Source organism: Cynocephalus volans, chromosome 2 (genome assembly GCF_027409185.1).
Source record: "Cynocephalus volans isolate mCynVol1 chromosome 2, mCynVol1.pri, whole genome shotgun sequence".
NCBI classification, from domain to species: Eukaryota; Metazoa; Chordata; class Mammalia; order Dermoptera; family Cynocephalidae; genus Cynocephalus; species Cynocephalus volans.
Window position 1 is genome coordinate 62,345,479 of NC_084461.1, and position 15,714 is coordinate 62,361,192.

A 15,714-nucleotide genomic window follows, 5' to 3' on the forward strand; every position below is an offset into this window, starting at 1 on the left:
TGCTCTATGCGGGGAGTGGTGTCTCAGAGTTATCAATGCCATATAATGCCAATTTGATTTTATAGACATAACCAGAGACTTGTACAGATCAAAATTCTCTAATTGAATCCTGCTCAGTTGTTTCAAGTACTCAAAAGCTAGTCAAGTGATGCATCAGTCTGTTGATCTAAAACGCCCTTGTCCTTCTCAGAAAACAGCTCTTATAAACTTGTAAGATCTCATGTCTGTTGAGCTCTTACACATGCCATGTCATTCACCTTACCACTTCACCTGCATTGGCACACATTGAGTTTCACCACAACCCTCCAAGGAAGATACGATTATCCTAATTTTACAGACATGGAATCTGAGTTTAAAGAAATGTTTTAAGTACCCAAGGTACAGACATGACTGAAGCCAGTGTCTGTCTGACTCCAAAGCCCTTGCTCTTCACCTATTCTCCTTCCTGACCTTCCCCTGTGGACCCAGAATGGTGAGAGGCAGATGGTGGAAAAACCCATGTTTCTGCCCTGCTTGTAGTTCTCTGTGAGTAAAACCTAGGCCCCACAGAGGCTGGCTGTGCACCTGCTGGCAGAGTACTCAGGGGTGTTTGGAGCAGAGCTTGTGGTCCTGAGTGGTTGTCATGCCTTAGTTCAACCCACCAAGTCACCTCCTCTCCCATCACTCATGGGTGTTCATGGAGGAGTCAGTAATTCTAGCATGTTCTACTGGAGTGCTGCAAAGAATTGATAACAAATTTGTAGGCTTAAGTTTAAAAAGTCAATGCCAAGGTGTTCTCTGGGAGCTAATCAAGAACAGAAAGGCAATCTCAAAGGCAAAAGCCACATGGATGCAGGACAAGATTGCTGTGCTGGTCTTGACCAATGGCTTTTGCTTCTTACCTGGGCACTTCTACCCAGGCACCATTAGGATTGTAGGCTTAATTTTCAGAGGGTATTAGGAATTTGACAAGCAGGAGAAGGAACTGAAAGGAAAGGATTTTCTCCAAGCACTCTCTTTACTTTCATTTTATTGTAAAAAGCATTGCTGGTCATCCATGCAGTGAGGAGTCTGGAGAGAAGTCACCACTGGGGAGGGGTCGTGACCAGCAGGAGCATGGGTCTGCACCTGGGTGCAGTGATGCTGTTTCCTAATCTGGGTGCTAGTTACACAGGCATGTTCAGTTTGAAAATGCATCAAGCCATATGTTTATATACACTTTTCTGCATGTATATTTTGTTTCAATAAAAATTAAAAGAAAAGATATTGAAAATGAAGATGACCAATTAATAAACTTATCCTCTTTTAATCTTTCTGAAGCACAACACCTGGCAAGAAGTTAAATTAAAACTTACCTGTGATGCAGGCTTAAGTCTCTAGTGCTGCTCTACTAAAGATTTAGGTAGTGACCAGTGTCATAGGTTCCTGTTGGTGATCTCCTGTGAGCAGATCACTCTCTTTCTGGCTTTGGACACCACTGATAGAGAAAGAGAAAAGAAAGAAGAGCAGATGTCAAATAACTCTGACTCTGGCTTCCCACAGAGAGCAGAGTGTTCATTCCTGCTCATCTTCCACACTCGAGTTCCGATTTTAGAGACTGTCAGCACTAAGGCGCCTATCGTGGATTCCTGCTTGGGCTAATGGAGAAGACTAGGTGGTTGTCTGCTCTCAGCAGTGGAACTCCCAAGACACAGCTCATACCATAGGTGTATACCTTCTGAAGCTCGGGGACCTCCTGAATGGGAGCTACGGAAAGCCCAGGAACAGGGTATGGTATATTATACACAAGTACCCTAAAAATATTGTTTCCAAAAAGAAACACATCTTTTTCTTTCTCAAATCTCAGGTCCCTCAATTTCATCACAAGATGTTCTGTGCTAGAAAAACAGGTTGACTCTCGGTGAGACCCAGGAAACGTCAACCAGCACACTCCCCCATCCAAGAAAATAAGTGGTGGAGAGCACAGAGGTGATGGAGCAGATGAAACAAGATTGATCAGGTATTGATTATTATTGAAGCTGGATGATAGGTACCTGGGGATTTATAATATTATTCTTCCTACTTTAGAGAAGTCTGAAATTTTCTGTAATTCTGAGAGTTTTAAGAAGGTAACAAGGCAGTTAAGGTGAGTGCCAGATGACTGACATGGATGATAATTCTATTAAGATCAAATTCACAAATGGAGACACATGTTCAGGTCATGGAAAAAAATGTCTCTCCACTGAGAAGGTCTCTTCTTGTTACCAATGGGAGTTGACATTAAAGAGGAAATCCTAGCAGTGAGGAATTTTTCTCATGTCAAGCATTCATTTTTTAAAGGGTTTCCACCTGGTGCAGTAGACAATGCTTGGGCTCTAGAGTCAGGCTGACATCAGTTTGAATACTAACTCTGCTGTTCACTGGCCGTATAATCTCAGAAGCAATAATAAATTTTCCAAAACTCAGTTTCCTCAACTCCAAAATGCAAGTGTGACCTAAATGTGTTAAAGTGCTTAGCACAATGCCTAGTACATAAAAGGTGTTCACTTTCAGCACTGTTGCTTTCATATTACCATCATCTTTGCAACAAAGACTGTGCATACAAAATATATCGATAATTAATCTAGTATTTTCCCAAGGAATTAGCATTCCCTTCCATAATCTTTGATGGCAGCAACATTTATCAGCCAAGATTTACCCAGAATCTATATGATTTTAGTGACTTATTGGGTCACATTGTAGAATCCTTTCTCTCTAGCTCATGTTGGCTTTCTTTCAACTGATTGGTTGTGATGTCTAGAAGGTCACCTTTGATGTCCGGACCACCAAAACTAAAGGCCTTTCCCTGTTTCATATGTCCTTGATTCTTCTGTAGCCTATGGGCTATTGACCATGCTTTCTTCTCTAAATCATACTTTTTAATTATCTTCCATGGTGCTGCATTGTCCTGGTTCTCCTACCTCTTGAAAACTGGTTTCTATTTCTTCATTAGTTCCTTCTCCTCCTCTTACACTTTAAAAATGAGAATTCCTTTAGTTCATTCCTTGGCCCTGGCCCTCTTAGGATATACTCCTCTAATTTCCAACATTTCCTCCATGCAGGTGACTCCTGAGCCTCCAGCCAAAGCCTTACTGGCCATCAACACAGTGAAGTGCTGGACATTTTACTTGGTCACTGGGACTTCACTGAAACCTCAACATCGAGGCCTCGGTTTCTCATCTGAGCCCAGACCTGTCTTTCTCTCCAGATTCTTCCATTATTCCAATCTTTGGGGACTAAAGTCTCAAATTTATGTTTCCTTCCTTCTCTACAGAAAGTATCTAATTAGTGACCAAATCTTGTTGATTTTTATTTCACAATACTATTGCAAACAGACCAAACTGGACCTTAACTGGACCTTTTTACCCTTCCTAGGATTATTGAAAAGGCCCCACAATGATTTCCTCAACTCCAATACTGTTACTTCCATTCTATCCCCCACATCTATGTCGAATTATTCTTTCTCCAAACACTGTTTAACAGTGCTACTCTGCAACTCAGAAACCTTCCATGACTCCCCATTGCTTAGAAGTGGATCATAGCTCAGCATTCGAGAGCCTCCACAATTGACCCCAATATACTCAAATTTTCACCATCACCCCTCTCCTCTTTTCCTCTACACAAAATATCAACCCCAGTCAGACTAAATTACTCATCCTCTTCCAAATATACTTGCAGTTTGATCCTTCTCTTCCTTTTTCTTTTCTTAGGCTGCTTTCCCTACCAGAACTGCTTTTCTAACCAATCCTAACTCCCAAGACCAAGATCAGGTCCCACTTCCTCAGTAAGGAGGTCACTCATTCCCTTGTTTGAAGTAACAACTCCTTCCTAAAAATCTCCCATGATTATTGTTCAGATAATTCATTTGGTAATTCACCACTTACTGCCTACTGACATCTCTTCCATTATTGCTTGCTACTATTAAGTGCTTTATTGTCATTTAAATTTTCATATTTGTAAATCTTGTATCTCCAACTTGATTGTTTACCTGTCCTTTAAAAAGAGACAAGCTTATTCTCTTTGTATCTCACAAAGCATTTAAGAGTAATTTGCACATGGCAGAAGCTAGGTAAACATTTGTTGATTCCGTTGGTTAATGTCTTGCCCAAATGAGTTCAGAAGTGCTGGCCTCCAATAATTAGGACCTATTCAGGGTCATCACTTCATACTCTTTCAGCTAACATGCCTTCATATGGTCCTCAGAGCTCTGAGAAAGCAAGCATCTCCACAATGTTTGTGCATCCTGCCATGGTTTTTTGCCCTGCATCCTTCCTCTTGGCCACATGTACCACTATATGGCACATTTGGCCTTTTATCCTACAATTAAATCAACTGACTGTAATTTGTGAACAATGAGAGTAAAGAGCTGGGTTAATTCTGCTATAGTAATGTGAAATAAGAATTTTCTTCCCCTCCCCCCATTCCGCACAGATCTCACTTAACAAAGTTGTAAAAAAAAAAAAGTGGGCAGAGATAGTTACCACTGTTATGTTCATCTAGACTATTTAAAATATTGAAGTGTTTTGAAAGACGATGAGTGTGATATGCTCATTGACCTCGATGAGTGTGATATGCTCATTGGCCCATTTGTAAGAAACTAGATGTCTGCAAATTGTGAAATATAGTCAACTGTGTAAACAATTATCCTCATGCAGATTCAGGGTTTCTCTGACAACTAGTGAACTGTGGTCAATTGCTAACCAGCCATCTTTTGCCTCCAGCTCACACCCAGCCCACGTTACCCAACCACAGTGAAAGTGAATGCTGACTTGGTCCAATTCACTAAATAGCAGTCTAACCCAGGTTGAAAAATAAGTATCTTCTCGTGTGCCAATATCTGCCGATTCATAGTGACTGTCTGGAATGCAGTGATGCAAGGAATTCTAAAGCCACATCCAGGCTCAACAGGAAGGGCCCAGCAGTGAGTCTGGCATGAACACAGGATGAGATGTGTTGGCACTGGAACCACAAATTTGCAATCTCTGGCTGAAGCAAAACTTGAGACACTGAGTTCCTCAAAGGCGAGGATTCTGCCTTAATCATCTTTACACCTACCTTTCTCTCCTCCTGTTTCGCCCTGACTTAGTCCAGTGCCTGCCATGAAGCTGGCACCATTTGAGAAGGCATGGCTGCTTAGAAGCATCTGTGCCTATAGAGGATGTGTGTTCGCTTTGTCAAACTGAATTTCCACTTCCCCGTCTTGTGGAAACAGTCCTCATTTTTATTTGGAAATCCATTTATCTATTTCCAGTCCATGTGGTTCCAGGGGAGATGACTCTAAGTCACGCTCATTGTGACATGTGATTCAGGCCAGCCAAAGTGATCACTGTGTTCCTCAATAAGAGGCTTAGGGAGGGCATACGACCCCATCAGAGCCAATGAGATACTCTGAGATTTTTGCTGAGGTATTTGTGAGGGAAGCAGTCACTCTTCTTACTTTCTGAATTTAAAGCTAAGAATTATCTTGCTGTTGCACAGCATTGAGACTTCTAAGCTAACAAAAAAAAAAAAAAAAAAATGACCAAGCCAAAATATAGTGATGACAACAGCAAAAGTTATAAAGACAACAACAGCTGTGATTATATCAACTAAGCCCCGAAACCTATGTGTTCTGAAGCCCTGACTACTTCCCCTCAATAAATTCCCTTTCAGTTTAAACTTTCTTTGAATCCTCTGTCACTTGTAACTGACATAGCACCCCTGAGGTAAGCTTGTATAAAGCCCTTCTCATACTTCTATAAACTGCAAAAATAATAATAATAACTAGTGAAAAGTATGAGAAACAGCGTGTGGGTGGTATTTTTGCTGAGGTTAGGAAAGATCATACCCCGGCAATAGAAAATGTAGCAATTCAAAGCAAAAGTTTTGGGAAACGACTGCTAGTTGGGTCTGTTTTTCGATTTATGTCGCTGGTTTGTTCTGCGAGTACTAATCACAGAGAATGGGCTACAGACTTTATAAGTACTTCAACAGTGGTCCAATTGGGCCAGTAAGGGAAGTTTGGCAGCTGAGTCATTGAGCCATGTGCTGGGGGCAATCTCCAAAGCAAGAAGAGAGGTCTTCTCTAGGAGAGGTAGGACTGGACCCTGCATTTGCAGGAAAAGTTGGCAGCTGCAGGCAGGACCAAGCACTGGACAGAGCACTCCAGTCTCACACATTTCAAACCCCTGCACAGCGGATAAGGAGGTAATGGGGAGGGCCCACAGCCTACTTATTCGAGAAGGTAGTTCTCAGGATGAAAGTTCTCTACAAAAGTGTCCACCCTCACTGGATTTTGGCAGCTTCGTTGCATAACTCAAATACTGAATCATGTCAGAGCATTGCCCAGAGGGATATGCCCATTGCTTAGTGAGTATCTTTGACATTATTAACCTTGAATAACTTGAAGAAACAGTAGGATCTTGGCCACAATCCGATTCTCTTCATTTTATGTTGATAATTTTCCCAACTAAAAATAGTAGCTTCCTGCTTGCCTGAGATCAGGCTCAGAGGGTGCCTTAAACATCAATGTTGAAATACTTATTTCAGTTCCAGGAAAATAAGTCTGTTGTGTCTCAACAGAATTGCTGTCTGAGGCAAAACTCTTTGCTGCAACGCCCCCACAAAAGCCTGCAGGAAAGGGTCACACAAGTATCTACAAAGAGAAAAATCAGCAAAGACTTCCTTTCTTCTCTCTCTCTCACTTTCTCTCTCTCTATGAACATGCTTTAAAGTCCAAGTGACGAGGTCAATTCTGAATGATCTTTGTTCTTTAGGGTAGGTTCAAAAGGTACCAAAAGCCAGCCTCTGAGGCTAAAATGAAAACGCTTTCTACTTTGCTGCCAAAAGAGTTTAAAGTCTGAGGGCTTCACAGAAATTCAAAGGTAAGAAGCAAGAGGGAAGTTGAAGATTGTTCCCTGAAGTTGGAAGATATGGCTTTTTATTCTGCAGGCAAATCAAATTCATGCAGCTGTGACTTTAGAACAATTAGACACACCTAAAGATCAGACTGGGATGCCAAGAAAATGTCCCCAGTACAGAAACAGTAAACATTCTGATGTCATATGCACTGATTGGTTTTTTAAATTCTGGGGCCTTTTCACACAGATTTTACTCAGATAAAAATGCAAGCATCTGGACCATATGCCTAAGTGTTTTCTCTGTGCTGCTGGCCAGAGCAGCTGGCAAAACATGATCTAGGGTGGATAAAACCGTTCTGACAAAAATACTTCAGTGGGGTCTGCGGGACGGAGTCTGAAAGATGTCTGAATTTTAAAAAGGTACTAATTGCTCAAAGGATGAAACAATTCCTCTGAAACCTATCCCAGTACCTTAATAGAACCCAGAACAATACTGGAAGAATCTCAGAGGGGAATCCTGCTTGTTTTCTAAGTCCTGCTGGTACAGAGGAAAAATATACCCACTAAGAACAGAGTAATGTGGAAGAATGCACTCATTGGGACTTTTCAGACACTGAAGAATCCTTCAGGAACTGTACCCAAAACTTGACTTTAGCACTGAGCAAGAAACAAAATGGCAAAAATCTATGACCAAAGAACTGTTGGAAATGAGGCTGTTGGTCCCTGGGCAAACCTCTGATGTCCGTCAATTCAATTCTTCCAACAGTTGTTGCAGAGGTCTGTCAGGAAGACAGGGAAAAGACTGTGCCCAAAGGGTGTGGAAGAATGTCCCATCCTCACACTCAGGACCACCGACCCTCCAGGGAGAACTCAAGCCCACAACTGGGCCCTGGTTCACTTCTTTAGCACATGTTGTATAATAAGAATTTATCAAACATATAAAATCCCATGTTATTAGGCCATGAAACCAAGTAAGGATTAACTAAAATGGCCAGGTGCCAGCTGAACTGATGTGGACCTAGGGACTCTGGTCCCGATTGCAATGTTTCATTTAGCCACAGTGCCTCCACATCAGGGGATCTCAAAGATTCCAGGCTCACCAATGGTCAGTGCTCATATCTATTTTTATCTAAAGAACGTGAAACTTGAAGACAAGTAAACAACTCAATACGTAACACACAAAAATACTTCAGAGTAGAATCCTCAGCTCTTGAGCTCCATTTCCACTGGCATTTTGTGATAAGCCAGATTAACCAAATCAAATAAAGAACGATAGTTTCAGGATAGCTATTCTATGCCCCAGGTGAGCAATTAATATATTACTGCTGCCTGCAAAAATATGGTGTAAACAAATAACAACATAGAAAACATCCCAAGGTTGGGCCAGCCCGTGGCTCACTCAGGAGAGTGTGGCGCTGATAGCGCCAAGGCCGCGGGTTCGGATCCTATATAGGGATGGCCGGTGCACTCACTGGCTGAGCATGGTGCAGACTACACCTTGCGGAGAGTTGTGATCCCCTTACCAGTTAAAAAAAAAAAAAGAAAACATCCCAAGGTTATTCAGTATATACACAAAACACATTAGTCTCTGGCAATATCTCCAGGAATTAATTGAGTATAAAATGTTGTGCAGAAGTGGGGTACTCCCTTGGTAATGAAGAAAAATAATGGTTTTACAAAATACAGCGGTAAGCCCAGTCTCCCATTACCCTCCCCTCAGTCCCCTTTTCACTGCCTCTTCCTTTCCCCAAGACAGCAAGTCACAACCAGGGGAGTCACTGAGATTACTAAACAGAGAGCACACTTTACAGACGAATCACACTATGTGGCCTACAGCTCCATCAGAACTCCAGAGGGAGTTGCTCTCAGACGGTAACAGCCTCATTACTGCCATTATGGAGGCCCCAGCATATCTTCCATAAAAGATAAAGCAGTATTATCTATACCTGATAGGGTAAATTAAATTCCTTTGAGCTTATTTACCAACTTGAAGAAGGTGCTATTCTCTGTGAGCAGAAGTTTCAAGGTGAGATTATGCTCATAACTCATCCTTGTGTGTCACTGATACAGCACAAGAGGGATGCAAACATAGTATCTGTGTAGAGGATGCTCTCTCTTGTCTCCAGAATATGCTGGTATTCAACCTTCTGCTTGGCTGGGTTTTTAAGTTTGGGGGTCTTTTGTATGTTTTTTTTTTGAGGGAGAGAATACTGTTTTCACCTCTGCAGCTACCTACTACGGAGGTCTTGGAGTTTCTGGCTCACCTATCATTTATTGAGTACCTACTATGTGCCAGGCTCTGTGCTCAGTCCATGTGCATACATTACCTCATTTAAAAACAACACTCGTCTCTTGCGGTAGATGTACATCCCCATTATACAAACTGATACACCAAGAAGTTAAGTTTCTTGCCCAAGGCCAGATGAAATAACAAATGATTGAAAAACTGGAAGCTCGATATATATCTGTTCGCTATCCCAGAACCACTCCCCAGGACTATAGTTTTGCCCAATGCATCAGAACCAGGAAGGAGCTGCTGCTGCATCTATGATCTGTAATCACACAAACATGTCTGCAATATTCCTACATATACAAAATGTGAACGTGTCAGCATTTGCGCAGCTTGGTGCCTGCCACTCCTGCCAGTCACTGGGAGCCCAAGGACAGCAGGAGAATTTCTTTCTTCCTCTGTACTTGAAAATCTACAACTGAGCCTCAGTGCACAACCTAAAGCTAGTATAGGTGGTCGACAGAAATATTTAGAGCTTTCTAAAGTAAGAAACGTGCAGTTGGTATGTGAACCACTCAGTGTTACTGAGTACTCTGGTACTCAGTGCCGAATTTCTACATGCTTCTTGGCAAAGACATAATGATCAAAGTAAGTAATTTCACCACATGTTAGAAGGTTCTAGGTATGGAATAGTTGCATTCAGAAAGATTGTAACCATAGTTCAGCACACATTTTTGGATTATTTGTGAATGTTTTTGCTCCGGTTAGTGCAGAGAATTACGATATGGAGAGAACCATAATGAAGAATACTGGTTCTCAAAGAGAAGACAAGCTGACTTTATTGCCATTTCTGTGCCACCTTATTTATTTATTTATTTACTTACTTACTTACTTATTTAAATTGACACATTGTAATTGTACATACCTATGAGGTCATACAATCTGATGTTTTGATAGATATGTTGTATAATGATCAGGTCAGGGTAATTATTTTATCCATCACCTCATGCATTTATTATTTCTTTGTGGTGAAAACATTCCAAAGCCTCTCCTCTAGCTATTATGTAATGTACAAAACTTAGCTGTTAACCATAGTCACCCTACTGTGCAGTAGAATACCACAACTTTTTCCATCTATCTAATTGTAATTTTGTACCTGTTGGCCAACTTCTCTCCCTGTTTTCCCTTCCTCCCTCCCCTCTCCACTCTATGGTAACCACTGTTCTACTCTCTGTCTCTATAATATCAACTTTTCTTTTTTTTTTTAGATTTCTCATATGAATGAGATTATGTGATATATGTCATTCTGTGTCTGACTTACTTCACTTTGCATAATGACCTCCAAGTCCATCCATGTTGCCATAAATGACAGGATTTCATTCCTTTCATGGTTGAATAGCATTCCAATATGTATAGACACCACATTTTTTTTACCCATTTATCCACTGTTGGACACTTAGGTTGATTCCATATCTTGGCTATTCTAAATTGTGCTGCAATAAACATGGGTGTGCAGATATCTCTTTGACATGCTGACTTCTTTACCTTTGAGTATATTCCCAGTAGTGGAATTGCTAGATCATATAATAGTTATATTTTTAATTTTTTGAGGAAACTCCATACTGTTTTTCATAATGGCTATACTACCTTAACCACCCACCAACAGTGCCAGTGTTCTCTTTTCTCCACAGCCTTGCCAACACTTGTTTTCTTTTGTCTTTTTTTTTTTTAATTTTATTTTGTCGATATACATTGTAGCTGATTATTGCTCCCCATCACCAAATGTCTTTTTGATAATAGCCATTCTAACTGAAATGAGGTGATATCTCACTGTTGTTTTGATTTGCATTTCCCTGATTAGTGATGTTGAACATTTTTTCATATGTCTGTTGGCCATTTATATGTCTTCTTTTGAGAAATTTCTATTAAGATCTTTTAAGATCTTTTGCTCATTTCTCAATTGGGTTATTTATTTATTTACTTATTTATTTTGCTGTTAAGTTCCTTTTATACTCTTGATATTAACCCCTTTTCAGATGTATAGTTTGCAAATATTTTCTCCCCTTCTGTAGGTTGTCTCTTCACTCTGTTAACAGTTTTCTTTGATGTGCAAAAGTTTTTTAGTTTGATGTAATCCCACTTGTCCATTTTTGCTTTTATTATTTATGCTTTTGAAGTCTTACTTAAAAAATCCTTGCCCAACTCCATGTCATGGATCATTTCCCCTATGTTTTATTCCAGTAGTTTCATAGTTTCAGCTTTTATATTTAAATCTATAACCCATTTTGAGTTGATTTTTGTGTATGGTGAGAGATAGGATTCTAGTCTCATTCTTCTGCTTGTGGATATACAGTTTCCCCAGCACCATTTACTGAAGAGACTGTCTTTTCCTCATTATGTATTCTTGGCACATTTGTTAAAGATCAGTTGGCTATAGGTATGAGTTTTATATTCTGTTCCATTGGTCTGTGTCTGTTTTTATGCCAGTACCATGCAGTTTTGGTTACTATAGCTTTGTAGTATAATTTGAAGTCAGGTAGTGTGATGCCTCCAGCTTCGTTCATTTTTCCCAGGATTGCTTGGGCTATTTAGGGTCTTTTCTTGGTTCCATATAAATTATGGGATTGTTTTTTCTATTTTGGCAAAGAATGTCATTGGTATTCTGATAGGTATTGTATTAAATCTGTAGATCAATTTGGGTAGAATAGCCATTTTAACAATATTAACTCTTCCTATCCATGAACATGAAATATCTTTCCATTTATTTATGTCCTCTTCAATTTCTTTCTCAAAGTTTTATAGTTCTCATTGTAGAGGTCTTTCACTTCCTTAGTTAAGTTTGTTCCTACGTTTTTATTTTGTTTTGTTTTTGGTAGTTATTATAAAAGGAATTGTTTTCTTGAATTCTTTTTCAGATGGTTTGCTATAAGTATATAGAAATGCTACTGACTTTTGTATGTTCATTTTGTATCTTGCAATTTTGCTAAATTTGTTTATTAGTTCTGACTGTGTTTTGGTGTAGTCTATAGGGTTTTCTATATATAAGATCATATCATCTGCAAACAGGGACAGTTTGACTTCCTCCTTTCCAATTTGGATGCCTTTTATTTCTTTCTCTTTTTTAATTGCCCTGGCTAGAACTCCCAGTACTATGTTAAACAGAAGTGGTGAAAGTGGTGATTGTTCCTAATCCAAGGGGAAAACTTTCCAGCTTTTCCCCATTCAGTATATGATGTTACCTCTTGATCTATCATATATGATATTTATTATATTGAGGTATATACCTTCTATACCTATTTTGTTAATGCTTTTTCTACATCAATTGAAATGATCATATGGTTTTTGCATTTCTTTCTGTTGATGTGGTATATCACATTTATTGATTTGTGTATATTAAGCCTTCCTGGTATCCCTGGGATAAATCGCACTTGATCATGGTGAGTGTTCTTTCTAATGGGCTGTTGGATTCAGTTTGTTAGCATCTTGTTGAGAATTTTTACATCTATGTTCATCAGGGATATTGGCCTATAACTTTCATTTTTTGTAGTGTCCTTGTCCAGTTTTGGACTCAGAATAAGGCTGGCCTCATAAAATGAGCTGGGAAGTATACCCTCCTCCTCAATTTTTTGAAATAATCTAAAACAAATTGATACTAATTCTTTAAGTGTTTGGTAGAATTCAGCAGTGAAGCCATCAGGTCCTGGGCTTTTCTTTAATGGAAGAGTTTGTATATTGATTTAATTTCCTCACTCATTATTAGTCTGCTCAGATTTTCTATTTTTTCATAATTTAATCTTGGTAGATTGAATTGTCCAGTACTTTATCCATTTCTTCTGTTATCAAATTTGTTGGCATGTAGTTGTGCATAATAGTCGCTAATGATCCTTTGTATTTCTGTTGTATTAGTTGTAATGTCTTCTTTTTCATTTTTGATTTTATTTATTTGAGTCTTCTCTTTTTTTCTTGGTTAGTTTAGCTAAAAATTTTCCAATTTTGTTTATCTTTATAATCAACTCTTCATTTCATCAACATTTTCAATTTTTTTCCCTTTTTTAGTTTCTATTTCATTTATTTCTCCTCTAAGCTTTACTATTTCTTTCCTTCCAACAATTTTGGGATTCACTTGTTGTCATTTTTCTAGTTCCTTTAGGTGCATCATTAGATTGTTTATTAACAAAACTTTCTTCTTTTTTGATATAGGAATTTATTGCTATAAACTTACGTCTTAGAACTGCTTTTGCTATATCCCACAAATTTTGGTATGATGTGTTTCCATTTTCATTTGTCTCAAGGAATTTTTTAACTTCCCTTTTAATTTCTGCATTAACCCATTGGTTGTTTAGGGCCATGCTGTTTAATTTCCATGTATTTGTAAAGTCTCTGAAGTTTTTCTTGTTAATTCCTAGTTTATGCCATTGTGATCAGAAAATATATTTGATATGATCTTTATCTTTTAAATTTGTGTAAACTTGTTTTCTAGCCTAACAAATGACCTATCCTGAGGAATGTTTCATATGCCATTGAGAAGAATATGTACTCTGTAGCTGTTAGATGGAATGTTCTGTAAATGTCTGTAAGGTGCTTTTGGTCTATGGAGCAGTTTAAGTCATATATTTCTTTCTCTTCCTTTCTTTTTTAATGTTTATAGCAGTTTTATTCATAATTGACCAAAATCAGGAAAAAAAAGTCCATAAACAGATAAATGTGTAAACAAACTGTGGTACATCTATACAGTGGAATATTATTCAGTGACAAAGGAAATGAGCTATAAAACCATGAAAAGACACAGAAGAAACTTAAATAAACATTGCTAAGGAATAGTAAGAAGATCATTAGTTGTTAGGAGCTTGGGTGGCTGGAGAGAGAGTTGAATATGTGGAGCACAGGGCCTTTTTAGGGCGGTGAAACTATTCTGTATGATACTGTAATGATGAATACATGTTATTAGGTATTTTTCAAGACCCATAGAATGTACAAAGAGTTGACACCAATGTAAACTATGGACTCTAGTTAATAATATTGTATAAATAATGATATATGAATTGTAACAAATGTATCAAACTAATGCAAGATATAAATAATAGGGGAAACTAGGTGGGGCAGCAATTAGGGAATATATGGTAGCTCTCAGTACTTGATACTTATTTTTCTTTTTATTTTCTGTGTAGATGATCTGTACATTGTCAAAAGTGGGTTTTTAAAGTTCTATTCTATTATTGAATTGCAATCTATCTTTCCTCTGAGGTCTAACAATGTGTGCTTTATATATCTGGGTGCTCCAGTGTTGGGTGCACATGTATTAAAAATTGTTGTATGCTCTTGTTGAATCGATCCCTTTATAATTATTTAATGACCTTCTTTGTCTCTTTTTGCAGTTTTTGATTCAAAGTCTGCTTTATCTGATATAAGTATGGCTACTCCTGCTCACTTTTGGTTTCTATTTACATGGAATATATTTTTTAGCCCTTTGCTTTCATTCTATCTTTCTCTTTAATAGTTAGATGAGTCTCTAGTAAGCAGCATATTGTTGGGTCTTTTTTTAAAACCGATTCAGCCACTCTATATCTTTTAATTGGAGAGTTTGATCCATTTACATTCAAGTTAATACTGATATGTGAGAACTTATTCCTGCCATTTTGTTAATATTTTCCCTATTGCTTTGTAAATCTTTCATTTCTCTCTTTTTCTCTTGTTATTTACCTCTGTGGATTGGGGGTTTTCTGTGGTGCTAAATTTTGTTTTCTTTTGCATTTGTATATCTACTTTACTTTCTTTTTTGGTGGTTACCTTGAGACTAACATAAAGATTTTTGTAGTTATAATAAACCATTTTAAGCTGATAGCAACTTAACTTTGGTCACATGAAAATACTGAAGACTTCCCCCCCACACACTAATTATATTTTTGTTGCCTTAATTTACATTTGTATCTATCATATGTTTCTTAGCCACTAATTATAGCTTTTATTGGTTTTTGACCATTTTGACTATAAATCTTCATACTGGAGGATTGAAGGATTTACATAGCAACATTACCTCACTGTGGTGTTCTCAGTTTGAATTTTGAATTTACCTCTCCAGGTGAATTTTGTACTTTTTCATGTTTTCATTACAGTAATTATTGTCTTTTCATTATGTATTTTTCAAGACCCATAGAATGTACAAAGAGTTGATCCCAATGTAAACTATGGACTCAAGTTAAAACTATAAATAGTGATATATGAATTGTAACAAATGTATCAAACTAATGCAAGATATAAATAACAGGGGGGAATGGGTGGGGGCAGGAATTAGAGAATATATGGTAGCTCTCAGTACTTGATACTCAGTACTTGATATTTCCAGTTGTAGCAATCCCTTAAGCATTTCTTATATAAGGCTGGTCTAGTAGTGGTGAATGCTCTCAGCTTTTGCTTATCTGGGAAGATCTCTATTTCTCTCTCATTTCTGAAGGTTAGCTTTGCTGAATAAAGTATTCTTGGCTGACAGGCTTCCCCCCCCCCCTTTCAGCACTTTGAAAATATCATCCCATTCGTTCCCAGCCTGCAAGGTTTCTGCTGAGAAATCTGTTGATAGTCTAACAGAGATTCTCTTTTATGTGACTTGATGTGTTCCTCTTCCAGCTTTTGGAATTCTCTCTTTGTCTTTGA